Below are 14,055 nucleotides of genomic sequence, written 5' to 3'. Positions count from 1 at the left end.
ACTGACCTGGAGAGGCAAAGCAGAAGAGTGGGTCTAAAAATTAATCTGCAGAAAACTAAAGTAATGTTTAACAGTCTCGGAAGAGAACAACAATTTACAATAGGCAGCGAGGCACTGGAAGTCGTAAGGGAATACATCTACTTAGGGCAGGTAGTGACGGCGGATCCGGATCATGAGACGGAAATAATCAGAAGAATAAGAATGGGCTGGGGTGCGTTTGGCAGGCATTCTCAGAACATGAACAGCAGGTTGCCATTATCCCTCAAGAGAAAAGTGTATAATAGCTGTGTCTTACCAGTACTCACCTACGGGGCAGAAACCTGGAGGCTTACGAAAAGGGTTCTACTCAAATTGAGGACGACGCAACGAGCTATGGAAAGAAGAATGATAGGTGTAACGTTAAGGGATAAGAAAAGAGCAGATTGGGTGAGGGAACAAACGCGAGTTAATGACATCTTAGTTGAAACCAAGAAAAAGAAATGGGCATGGGCAGGACATGTAATAAGGAGGGAAGATAACCGATGGTCATTAAGGGTTACGGACTGGATCCCAAGGGAAGGGAAGCGTAGCAGGGGGCGGCAGAAAGTTAGGTGGGCGGATGAGATTAAGAAGTTTGCAGGGACGGCATGGCCGCAATTAGTGCATGACCGGGGTTGTTGGAGAAGTATGGGAGAGGCCTTTGCCCTGCAGTGGGCGTAACCAGGCTGATGATGATGATGATGATGATATTCCCAGGCATGTAGAGATGCCGCCAAACGCGAAAAATGAACAATTAGGCAAACAAAGATTTTCTCCACAACATTGAAAAAGTGGCACTGAGAATTCATTTTTGCGACAAAAATCGAAGTGTCTCGAAATCGACGGTGCTCAGCACATATATTCCCAGGCATGTATAGATGCCGCCAAACGCGAAAAAAGAACGATTAGGCAAACAAAGATTTTCTCCACAACATTGAAAAAGTGGCACTGACAATTCATTTTTGCGACAAAAATCGAAGTGTCTCGAAATCGACGGTACTCAGCACACATATTCCCAGGCACGTATAGATGCCGCCAAACGCGAAAAAAGAACGATTAGGCAAACAAAGATTTTCCCCGCAACATTGAAAAAGTGGCACTGAGAATTCATTTTTGCGACAAAAATCGAAGTGTCTCGAAATCGACGGTACTCAGCACATATATTCCCAGGCATGTATATTTCCCACCAAACGCGAAAAATGAACGAATAGGCAAACATGGATATTCCCCACAACATTGAAAAAGTGGCACTGAGAATTCATTTTTGCGACAAAAATCGAAGTGTCTCGAAATCGGCGGTACTCAGCAGATATATTCCCAGGCATGCATAGATGCCGGCAAACGCGAAAAATGAACGATTAGGCAATCAAATGATTTTCTCCGCAACATAGAAAAAGTGGCACTGAGAATTCATTTTTGCGACAAAAATCGAAGTGTCTCGAAATCAAGGTACTCAGCACATATATTCCCAGGCATGTATAGTTGCCGCCAAACGCGAAAAAAGAACGATTAGGCAAACAAAGGTTTTCTCCACAACATTGAAAAAGTGGCACTGACAATTCATTTTTGCGACAAAAATCGAAGTGTCTCGACATCGACGGTACTCAGCACATATATTTCCAGGCATGTATAGATGCCGCCAAACGCGAAAAATGAACGATTAGGCAAACAAAGATTTTCTCCACATCATTGAAAAAGTGGCACTGACAATTCATTTTTGGGACAAAAATCGAAGTGTCTCGAAATCGACGGTACTCAGCACATATATTCCCAGGCATGTATAGATGCCGCCAAACGCGAAAAATGAACGATTAGGCAAACAAAGATTTTCCCCACAACATTGAAAAAGTGGCACTGACAATTCATTTTTGCGACAAAAATTGAAGTGTCTCGAAATCGACGGTACTCAGCACATATATTGCCAGGCATGTATAGATGGCGCTAAACGCGAAAAATGAATGATTAGGCAAACAAAGATTTTCCCCAAAAGATTGAAAAAGTGGCACTGGGAATTCATTTTTGCGACAAAGATCGAAGTGTCTCGAAATCGACGGTACTCAGCACATATATTCCCAGGCATGTAGAGATGCCGCCAAACGCGAAAAATGAACAATTAGGCAAACAAAGATTTTCTCCACAACATTGAAAAAGTGGCACTGAGAATTCATTTTTGCGACAAAAATCGAAGTGTCTCGAAATCGACGGTGCTCAGCACATATATTCCCAGGCATGTATAGATGCCGCCAAACGCGAAAAAAGAACGATTAGGCAAACAAAGATTTTCTCCACAACATTGAAAAAGTGGCACTGACAATTCATTTTTGCGACAAAAATCGAAGTGTCTCGAAATCGACGGTACTCAGCACACATATTCCCAGGCACGTATAGATGCCGCCAAACGCGAAAAAAGAACGATTAGGCAAACAAAGATTTTCCCCGCAACATTGAAAAAGTGGCACTGAGAATTCATTTTTGCGACAAAAATCGAAGTGTCTCGAAATCGACGGTACTCAGCACATATATTCCCAGGCATGTATATTTCCCACCAAACGCGAAAAATGAACGAATAGGCAAACATGGATATTCCCCACAACATTGAAAAAGTGGCACTGAGAATTCATTTTTGCGACAAAAATCGAAGTGTCTCGAAATCGGCGGTACTCAGCAGATATATTCCCAGGCATGCATAGATGCCGGCAAACGCGAAAAATGAACGATTAGGCAATCAAATGATTTTCTCCGCAACATAGAAAAAGTGGCACTGAGAATTCATTTTTGCGACAAAAATCGAAGTGTCTCGAAATCGAGGTACTCAGCACATATATTCCCAGGCATGTATAGTTGCCGCCAAACGCGAAAAATGAACGATTAGGCAAACAAAGATTTTCCCCGCAACATTGAAAAAGTGGCACTGAGAATTCATTTTTGCGACAAAAATCGAAGTGTCTCGAAATCGACGGTACTCGGCACATATATTCCCAGGCATGTATAGGTCCCGCCAAACGCGAAAAATGAACGAATAGGCAAACAAAGATTTTCCCCACAACATTGAAAAAGTGGCACTGAGATCATTTTTGCGACAAAAATCGAAGTGTCTCGAAATCGGCGGTACTCAGCAGATATATTCCCAGGCATGCATAGATGCCGCCAAACGCGAAAAATGAACGATTAGGCAATCAAATGATTTTCTCCGCAACATTGAAAAAGTGGCACTGATAATTCATTTTTTGCGACAAAAATCGAAGTGTCTCGAAATCGACGGTACTCAGCACATATATTCCCAGGCATGTATAGATGCCGCCAAACGCTGAAAATGAACGATTAGGCAATCGAAGATTTTCTCCACAACATTGAAAAAGTGGCACTGAGAATTCATTTTTGCGTCAAAAATTTGAAGTGTCTCGAAATCGACGGTACTCAGCATATATATTCCCAGGCATGTATAGATGCCGCCAAACGCGAAAAATGAACGGTTAGGCAATCAAAGATTTTCTCCACAACATTGAAAAAGTGGCACTGAGAATTCATTTTTGCGACCAAAATCGAAGTCTCTCGAAATCGACGCTACTCAGCACATATATTCCCAGGCATGTATAGATGCCGCCAAACGCGAAAAATGAACGATTAGGCAAACAAAGATTTTCCCCGCAACATTGAAAAAGTGGCACTGAGAATTCATTTTTGCGACAAAAATCGAAGTGTCTCGAAATCGGCGGTACTCAGCACATATATTCCCAGGCATGCATAGATGCCGCCAAACGCGAAAAATGAACGATTAGGCAAACAACGATTTTCTCCACAACATTGAAAAAGTGGCACTGACAATTCCTTTTTGCGACAAAAATCGAAGTGTCTCGAAATCGATGGTGCTCAGCACATATATTCCCAGGCATGTATAGATGCCGCCAAACGCGAAAAAAGAACGATTAGGCAAACAAAGGTTTTCTCCACAACATTGAAAAAGTGGCACTGACAATTCATTTTTGCGACAAAAATCGAAGTGTCTCGAAATCGACGGTACTCAGCACATATAATCCCCGGCATGTATAGATGCCGCCAAACGCGAAAAATGAACTATTAGGCAAACAAAGATTTTTCCCGCGACATTGAAAAAGTGGCACTGAGAATTCATTATTGCGACAAAAATCGAAGTGTCTCGAAATCGACGGTACTCGGCACATATATTCCCAGGGATGTATAGGTCCCGCCAAACGAGAAAAATGAACGAATAGGCAAACAAAGATTTTCCCCACAACATTGAAAAAGTGGCACTGAGAATTCATTTTTGCGACAAAAATCGAAGTGTCTCGAAATCGGCGGTACTCAGCACATATATTCCCAGGCATGCATAGATGCCACCAAACGCGAAAAATGAACGATTAGGCAATCAAATGATTTTCTCCGCAACATTGAAAAAGTGGCACTGAGAATTCATTTTTGCGACAAAAATCGAAGTGTCTCGAAATCGACGGTGCTCAGCACATATATTCCCAGGCATGTATAGATGCCGCCAAACGCGAAAAAAGAACGATTAGGCAAACAAAGGTTTTCTCCACAACATTAAAAAAGTGGCACTGAGAATTCATTTTTGCGACAAAAATCGAAGTGTCTCGAAATCGACGGTACTCAGCACATGTATTCCCAGGCATGTATATTTCCAACCAAACGCGAAAAATGAACGAATAGGCAAACATAGATTTTCCCCACAACATTGAAAAAGTGGCACTGAGAATTCATTTTTGCGACAAAAATCGAAGTGTCTCGAAATCGGCGGTACTCAGCAGATATATTCCCAGGCATGCATAGATGCCGGCAAACGCGAAAAATGAACGATTAGGCAATCAAATGATTTTCTCCGCAACATAGAAAAAGTGGCACTGAGAATTCATTTTTGCGACAAAAATCGAAGTGTCTCGAAATCGAGGTACTCAGCACATATATTCCCAGGCATGTATAGTTGCCGCCAAACGCGAAAAATGAACGATTAGGCAAACAAAGATTTTCCCCGCAACATTGAAAAAGTGGCACTGAGAATTCATTTTTGCGACAAAAATCGAAGTGTCTCGAAATCGACGGTACTCGGCACATATATTCCCAGGCATGTATAGGTCCCGCCAAACGCGAAAAATGAACGAATAGGCAAACAAAGATTTTCCCCACAACATTGAAAAAGTGGCACTGAGATCATTTTTGCGACAAAAATCGAAGTGTCTCGAAATCGGCGGTACTCAGCAGATATATTCCCAGGCATGCATAGATGCCGCCAAACGCGAAAAATGAACGATTAGGCAATCAAATGATTTTCTCCGCAACATTGAAAAAGTGGCACTGATAATTCATTTTTTGCGACAAATATCGAATGTCTCGAAATCGACGGTACTCAGCACATATATTCCCAGGCATGTATAGATGCCGCCAAACGCTGAAAATGAACGATTAGGCAATCGAAGATTTTCTCCACAACATTGAAAAAGTGGCACTGAGAATTCATTTTTGCGTCAAAAATTTGAAGTGTCTCGAAATCGACGGTACTCAGCATATATATTCCCAGGCATGTATAGATGCCGCCAAACGCGAAAAATGAACGGTTAGGCAATCAAAGATTTTCTCCACAACATTGAAAAAGTGGCACTGAGAATTCATTTTTGCGACCAAAATCGAAGTCTCTCGAAATCGACGCTACTCAGCACATATATTCCCAGGCATGTATAGATGCCGCCAAACGCGAAAAATGAACGATTAGGCAAACAAAGATTTTCCCCGCAACATTGAAAAAGTGGCACTGAGAATTCATTTTTGCGACAAAAATCGAAGTGTCTCGAAATCGGCGGTACTCAGCACATATATTCCCAGGCATGCATAGATGCCGCCAAACGCGAAAAATGAACGATTAGGCAAACAACGATTTTCTCCACAACATTGAAAAAGTGGCACTGACAATTCCTTTTTGCGACAAAAATCGAAGTGTCTCGAAATCGATGGTGCTCAGCACATATATTCCCAGGCATGTATAGATGCCGCCAAACGCGAAAAAAGAACGATTAGGCAAACAAAGGTTTTCTCCACAACATTGAAAAAGTGGCACTGACAATTCATTTTTGCGACAAAAATCGAAGTGTCTCGAAATCGACGGTACTCAGCACATATAATCCCCGGCATGTATAGATGCCGCCAAACGCGAAAAATGAACTATTAGGCAAACAAAGATTTTTCCCGCGACATTGAAAAAGTGGCACTGAGAATTCATTATTGCGACAAAAATCGAAGTGTCTCGAAATCGACGGTACTCAGCACATATATTCCCAGGGATGTATAGGTCCCGCCAAACGAGAAAAATGAACGAATAGGCAAACAAAGATTTTCCCCACAACATTGAAAAAGTGGCACTGAGAATTCATTTTTGCGACAAAAATCGAAGTGTCTCGAAATCGGCGGTACTCAGCACATATATTCCCAGGCATGCATAGATGCCACCAAACGCGAAAAATGAACGATTAGGCAATCAAATGATTTTCTCCGCAACATTGAAAAAGTGGCACTGAGAATTCATTTTTGCGACAAAAATCGAAGTGTCTCGAAATCGACGGTGCTCAGCACATATATTCCCAGGCATGTATAGATGCCGCCAAACGCGAAAAAAGAACGATTAGGCAAACAAAGGTTTTCTCCACAACATTGAAAAAGTGGCACTGAGAATTCATTTTTGCGACAAAAATCGAAGTGTCTCGAAATCGACGGTACTCAGCACATGTATTCCAAGGCATGTATATTTCCAACCAAACGCGAAAAATGAACGAATAGGCAAACATAGATTTTCCCCACAACATTGAAAAAGTGGCACTGAGAATTCATTTTTGCGACAAAAATCGAAGTGTCTCGAAATCGGCGGTACTCAGCAGATATATTCCCAGGCATGCATAGATGCCGGCAAACGCGAAAAATGAACGATTAGGCAATCAAATGATTTTCTCCGCAACATAGAAAAAGTGGCACTGAGAATTCATTTTTGCGACAAAAATCGAAGTGTCTCGAAATCGAGGTACTCAGCACATATATTCCCAGGCATGTATAGTTGCCGCCAAACGCGAAAAATGAACGATTAGGCAAACAAAGATTTTCCCCGCAACATTGAAAAAGTGGCACTGAGAATTCATTTTTGCGACAAAAATCGAAGTGTCTCGAAATCGACGGTACTCGGCACATATATTCCCAGGCATGTATAGGTCCCGCCAAACGCGAAAAATGAACGAATAGGCAAACAAAGATTTTCCCCACAACATTGAAAAAGTGGCACTGAGATCATTTTTGCGACAAAAATCGAAGTGTCTCGAAATCGGCGGTACTCAGCAGATATATTCCCAGGCATGCATAGATGCCGCCAAACGCGAAAAATGAACGATTAGGCAATCAAATGATTTTCTCCGCAACATTGAAAAAGTGGCACTGATAATTCATTTTTTGCGACAAAAATCGAAGTGTCTCGAAATCGACGGTACTCAGCACATATATTCCCAGGCATGTATAGATGCCGCCAAACGCCAAAAATGAACTATTAGGCAAACAAAGATTTTTCCCGCGACATTGAAAAAGTGGCACTGAGAATTCATTATTGCGACAAAAATCGAAGTGTCTCGAAATCGACGGTACTCAGCACATATATTCCCAGGGATGTATAGGTCCCGCCAAACGAGAAAAATGAACGAATAGGCAAACAAAGATTTTCCCCACAACATTGAAAAAGTGGCACTGAGAATTCATTTTTGCGACAAAAATCGAAGTGTCTCGAAATCGGCGGTACTCAGCACATATATTCCCAGGCATGCATAGATGCCACCAAACGCGAAAAATGAACGATTAGGCAATCAAATGATTTTCTCCGCAACATTGAAAAAGTGGCACTGAGAATTCATTTTTGCGACAAAAATCGAAGTGTCTCGAAATCGACGGTGCTCAGCACATATATTCCCAGGCATGTATAGATGCCGCCAAACGCGAAAAAAGAACGATTAGGCAAACAAAGGTTTTCTCCACAACATTGAAAAAGTGGCACTGAGAATTCATTTTTGCGACAAAAATCGAAGTGTCTCGAAATCGACGGTACTCAGCACATGTATTCCCAGGCATGTATATTTCCAACCAAACGCGAAAAATGAACGAATAGGCAAACATAGATTTTCCCCACAACATTGAAAAAGTGGCACTGAGAATTCATTTTTGCGACAAAAATCGAAGTGTCTCGAAATCGGCGGTACTCAGCAGATATATTCCCAGGCATGCATAGATGCCGGCAAACGCGAAAAATGAACGATTAGGCAATCAAATGATTTTCTCCGCAACATAGAAAAAGTGGCACTGAGAATTCATTTTTGCGACAAAAATCGAAGTGTCTCGAAATCGAGGTACTCAGCACATATATTCCCAGGCATGTATAGTTGCCGCCAAACGCGAAAAATGAACGATTAGGCAAACAAAGATTTTCCCCGCAACATTGAAAAAGTGGCACTGAGAATTCATTTTTGCGACAAAAATCGAAGTGTCTCGAAATCGACGGTACTCGGCACATATATTCCCAGGCATGTATAGGTCCCGCCAAACGCGAAAAATGAACGAATAGGCAAACAAAGATTTTCCCCACAACATTGAAAAAGTGGCACTGAGATCATTTTTGCGACAAAAATCGAAGTGTCTCGAAATCGGCGGTACTCAGCAGATATATTCCCAGGCATGCATAGATGCCGCCAAACGCGAAAAATGAACGATTAGGCAATCAAATGATTTTCTCCGCAACATTGAAAAAGTGGCACTGATAATTCATTTTTTGCGACAAAAATCGAAGTGTCTCGAAATCGACGGTACTCAGCACATATATTCCCAGGCATGTATAGATGCCGCCAAACGCTGAAAATGAACGATTAGGCAATCGAAGATTTTCTCCACAACATTGAAAAAGTGGCACTGAGAATTCATTTTTGCGTCAAAAATTTGAAGTGTCTCGAAATCGACGGTACTCAGCATATATATTCCCAGGCATGTATAGATGCCGCCAAACGCGAAAAATGAACGGTTAGGCAATCAAAGATTTTCTCCACAACATTGAAAAAGTGGCACTGAGAATTCATTTTTGCGACCAAAATCGAAGTCTCTCGAAATCGACGCTACTCAGCACATATATTCCCAGGCATGTATAGATGCCGCCAAACGCGAAAAATGAACGATTAGGCAAACAAAGATTTTCCCCGCAACATTGAAAAAGTGGCACTGAGAATTCATTTTTGCGACAAAAATCGAAGTGTCTCGAAATCGGCGGTACTCAGCACATATATTCCCAGGCATGCATAGATGCCGCCAAACGCGAAAAATGAACGATTAGGCAAACAACGATTTTCTCCACAACATTGAAAAAGTGGCACTGACAATTCCTTTTTGCGACAAAAATCGAAGTGTCTCGAAATCGATGGTGCTCAGCACATATATTCCCAGGCATGTATAGATGCCGCCAAACGCGAAAAAAGAACGATTAGGCAAACAAAGGTTTTCTCCACAACATTGAAAAAGTGGATCTGACAATTCATTTTTGCGACAAAAATCGAAGTGTCTCGAAATCGACGGTACTCAGCACATATAATCCCCGGCATGTATAGATGCCGCCAAACGCGAAAAATGAACTATTAGGCAAACAAAGATTTTTCCCGCGACATTGAAAAAGTGGCACTGAGAATTCATTATTGCGACAAAAATCGAAGTGTCTCGAAATCGACGGTACTCAGCACATATATTCCCAGGGATGTATAGGTCCCGCCAAACGAGAAAAATGAACGAATAGGCAAACAAAGATTTTCCCCACAACATTGAAAAAGTGGCACTGAGAATTCATTTTTGCGACAAAAATCGAAGTGTCTCGAAATCGGCGGTACTCAGCACATATATTCCCAGGCATGCATAGATGCCACCAAACGCGAAAAATGAACGATTAGGCAATCAAATGATTTTCTCCGCAACATTGAAAAAGTGGCACTGAGAATTCATTTTTGCGAAAAAAATCGAAGTGTCTCGAAATCGACGGTGCTCAGCACATATATTCCCAGGCATGTATAGATGCCGCCAAACGCGAAAAAAGAACGATTAGGCAAACAAAGGTTTTCTCCACAACATTGAAAAAGTGGCACTGACAATTCATTTTTGCGACAAAAATCGAAGTGTCTCGAAATCGACGGTACTCAGCACATATATTTCCAGGCATGTATAGATGCCGCCAAACGCGAAAAATGAACGATTAGGCAAACAAAGATTTTCCCCGCAACATTGAAAAAGTGGCACTGAGAATTCATTTTTGCGACAAAAATCGAAGTGTCTCGAAATCGACGGTACTCGGCACATATATTCCCAGGCATGTATATTTCCCACCAAACGCGAAAAATGAACGAATAGGCAAACATAGATTTTCCCCACAACATTGAAAAAGTGGCACTGAGAATTCATTTTTGCGACAAAAATCGAAGTGTCTCGAAATCGACGGTACTCAGCACATATATTCCCAGGCATGTATATTTCCAACCAAACGCGAAAAATGAACGAATAGGCAAACATAGATTTTCCCCACAACATTGAAAAAGTGGCACTGAGAATTCATTTTTGCGACAAAAATCGAAGTGTCTCGAAATCGGCGGTACTCAGCAGATATATTCCCAGGCATGCATAGATGCCGGCAAACGCGAAAAATGAACGATTAGGCAATCAAATGATTTTCTCCGCAACATAGAAAAAGTGGCACTGAGAATTCATTTTTGCGACAAAAATCGAAGTGTCTCGAAATCGAGGTACTCAGCACATATATTCCCAGGCATGTATAGTTGCCGCCAAACGCGAAAAATGAACGATTAGGCAAACAAAGATTTTCCCCGCAACATTGAAAAAGTGGCACTGAGAATTCATTTTTGCGACAAAAATCGAAGTGTCTCGAAATCGACGGTACTCGGCACATATATTCCCAGGCATGTATAGGTCCCGCCAAACGCGAAAAATGAACGAATAGGCAAACAAAGATTTTCCCCACAACATTGAAAAAGTGGCACTGAGATCATTTTTGCGACAAAAATCGAAGTGTCTCGAAATCGGCGGTACTCAGCAGATATATTCCCAGGCATGCATAGATGCCGCCAAACGCGAAAAATGAACGATTAGGCAATCAAATGATTTTCTCCGCAACATTGAAAAAGTGGCACTGATAATTCATTTTTTGCGACAAAAATCGAAGTGTCTCGAAATCGACGGTACTCAGCACATATATTCCCAGGCATGTATAGATGCCGCCAAACGCTGAAAATGAACGATTAGGCAATCGAAGATTTTCTCCACAACATTGAAAAAGTGGCACTGAGAATTCATTTTTGCGTCAAAAATTTGAAGTGTCTCGAAATCGACGGTACTCAGCATATATATTCCCAGGCATGTATAGATGCCGCCAAACGCGAAAAATGAACGGTTAGGCAATCAAAGATTTTCTCCACAACATTGAAAAAGTGGCACTGAGAATTCATTTTTGCGACCAAAATCGAAGTCTCTCGAAATCAACGCTACTCAGCACATATATTCCCAGGCATGTATAGATGCCGCCAAACGCGAAAAATGAACGATTAGGCAAACAAAGATTTTCCCCGCAACATTGAAAAAGTGGCACTGAGAATTCATTTTTGCGACAAAAATCGAAGTGTCTCGAAATCGGCGGTACTCAGCACATATATTCCCAGGCATGCATAGATGCCGCCAAACGCGAAAAATGAACGATTAGGCAAACAACGATTTTCTCCACAACATTGAAAAAGTGGCACTGACAATTCCTTTTTGCGACAAAAATCGAAGTGTCTCGAAATCGATGGTGCTCAGCACATATATTCCCAGGCATGTATAGATGCCGCCAAACGCGAAAAAAGAACGATTAGGCAAACAAAGGTTTTCTCCACAACATTGAAAAAGTGGCACTGACAATTCATTTTTGCGACAAAAATCGAAGTGTCTCGAAATCGACGGTACTCAGCACATATAATCCCCGGCATGTATAGATGCCGCCAAACGCGAAAAATGAACTATTAGGCAAACAAAGATTTTTCCCGCGACATTGAAAAAGTGGCACTGAGAATTCATTATTGCGACAAAAATCGAAGTGTCTCGAAATCGACGGTACTCAGCACATATATTCCCAGGGATGTATAGGTCCCGCCAAACGAGAAAAATGAACGAATAGGCAAACAAAGATTTTCCCCACAACATTGAAAAAGTGGCACTGAGAATTCATTTTTGCGACAAAAATCGAAGTGTCTCGAAATCGGCGGTACTCAGCACATATATTCCCAGGCATGCATAGATGCCACCAAACGCGAAAAATGAACGATTAGGCAATCAAATGATTTTCTCCGCAACATTGAAAAAGTGGCACTGAGAATTCATTTTTGCGACAAAAATCGAAGTGTCTCGAAATCGACGGTGCTCAGCACATATATTCCCAGGCATGTATAGATGCCGCCAAACGCCAAAAATGAACTATTAGGCAAACAAAGATTTTTCCCGCGACATTGAAAAAGTGGCACTGAGAATTCATTATTGCGACAAAAATCGAAGTGTCTCGAAATCGACGGTACTCAGCACATATATTCCCAGGGATGTATAGGTCCCGCCAAACGAGAAAAATGAACGAATAGGCAAACAAAGATTTTCCCCACAACATTGAAAAAGTGGCACTGAGAATTCATTTTTGCGACAAAAATCGAAGTGTCTCGAAATCGGCGGTACTCAGCACATATATTCCCAGGCATGCATAGATGCCACCAAACGCGAAAAATGAACGATTAGGCAATCAAATGATTTTCTCCGCAACATTGAAAAAGTGGCACTGAGAATTCATTTTTGCGACAAAAATCGAAGTGTCTCGAAATCGACGGTGCTCAGCACATATATTCCCAGGCATGTATAGATGCCGCCAAACGCGAAAAAAGAACGATTAGGCAAACAAAGGTTTTCTCCACAACATTGAAAAAGTGGCACTGAGAATTCATTTTTGCGACAAAAATCGAAGTGTCTCGAAATCGACGGTACTCAGCACATGTATTCCCAGGCATGTATATTTCCAACCAAACGCGAAAAATGAACGAATAGGCAAACATAGATTTTCCCCACAACATTGAAAAAGTGGCACTGAGAATTCATTTTTGCGACAAAAATCGAAGTGTCTCGAAATCTGCGGTACTCAGCAGATATATTCCCAGGCATGCATAGATGCCGGCAAACGCGAAAAATGAACGATTAGGCAATCAAATGATTTTCTCCGCAACATAGAAAAAGTGGCACTGAGAATTCATTTTTGCGACAAAAATCGAAGTGTCTCGAAATCGAGGTACTCAGCACATATATTCCCAGGCATGTATAGTTGCCGCCAAACGCGAAAAATGAACGATTAGGCAAACAAAGATTTTCCCCGCAACATTGAAAAAGTGGCACTGAGAATTCATTTTTGCGACAAAAATCGAAGTGTCTCGAAATCGACGGTACTCGGCACATATATTCCCAGGCATGTATAGGTCCCGCCAAACGCGAAAAATGAACGAATAGGCAAACAAAGATTTTCCCCACAACATTGAAAAAGTGGCACTGAGATCATTTTTGCGACAAAAATCGAAGTGTCTCGAAATCGGCGGTACTCAGCAGATATATTCCCAGGCATGCATAGATGCCGCCAAACGCGAAAAATGAACGATTAGGCAATCAAATGATTTTCTCCGCAACATTGAAAAAGTGGCACTGATAATTCATTTTTTGCGACAAAAATCGAAGTGTCTCGAAATCGACGGTACTCAGCACATATATTCCCAGGCATGTATAGATGCCGCCAAACGCTGAAAATGAACGATTAGGCAATCGAAGATTTTCTCCACAACATTGAAAAAGTGGCACTGAGAATTCATTTTTGCGTCAAAAATTTGAAGTGTCTCGAAATCGACGGTACTCAGCATATATATTCCCAGGCATGTATAGATGCCGCCAAAC

The sequence above is a fragment of the Dermacentor andersoni genome, chromosome 3 (assembly GCF_023375885.2).
Source record: "Dermacentor andersoni chromosome 3, qqDerAnde1_hic_scaffold, whole genome shotgun sequence".
NCBI classification, from domain to species: domain Eukaryota; kingdom Metazoa; phylum Arthropoda; class Arachnida; order Ixodida; family Ixodidae; genus Dermacentor; species Dermacentor andersoni.
The sequence above is the reverse complement of the archived record's forward strand: the minus strand, read 5'-3'. Positions refer to the sequence as shown.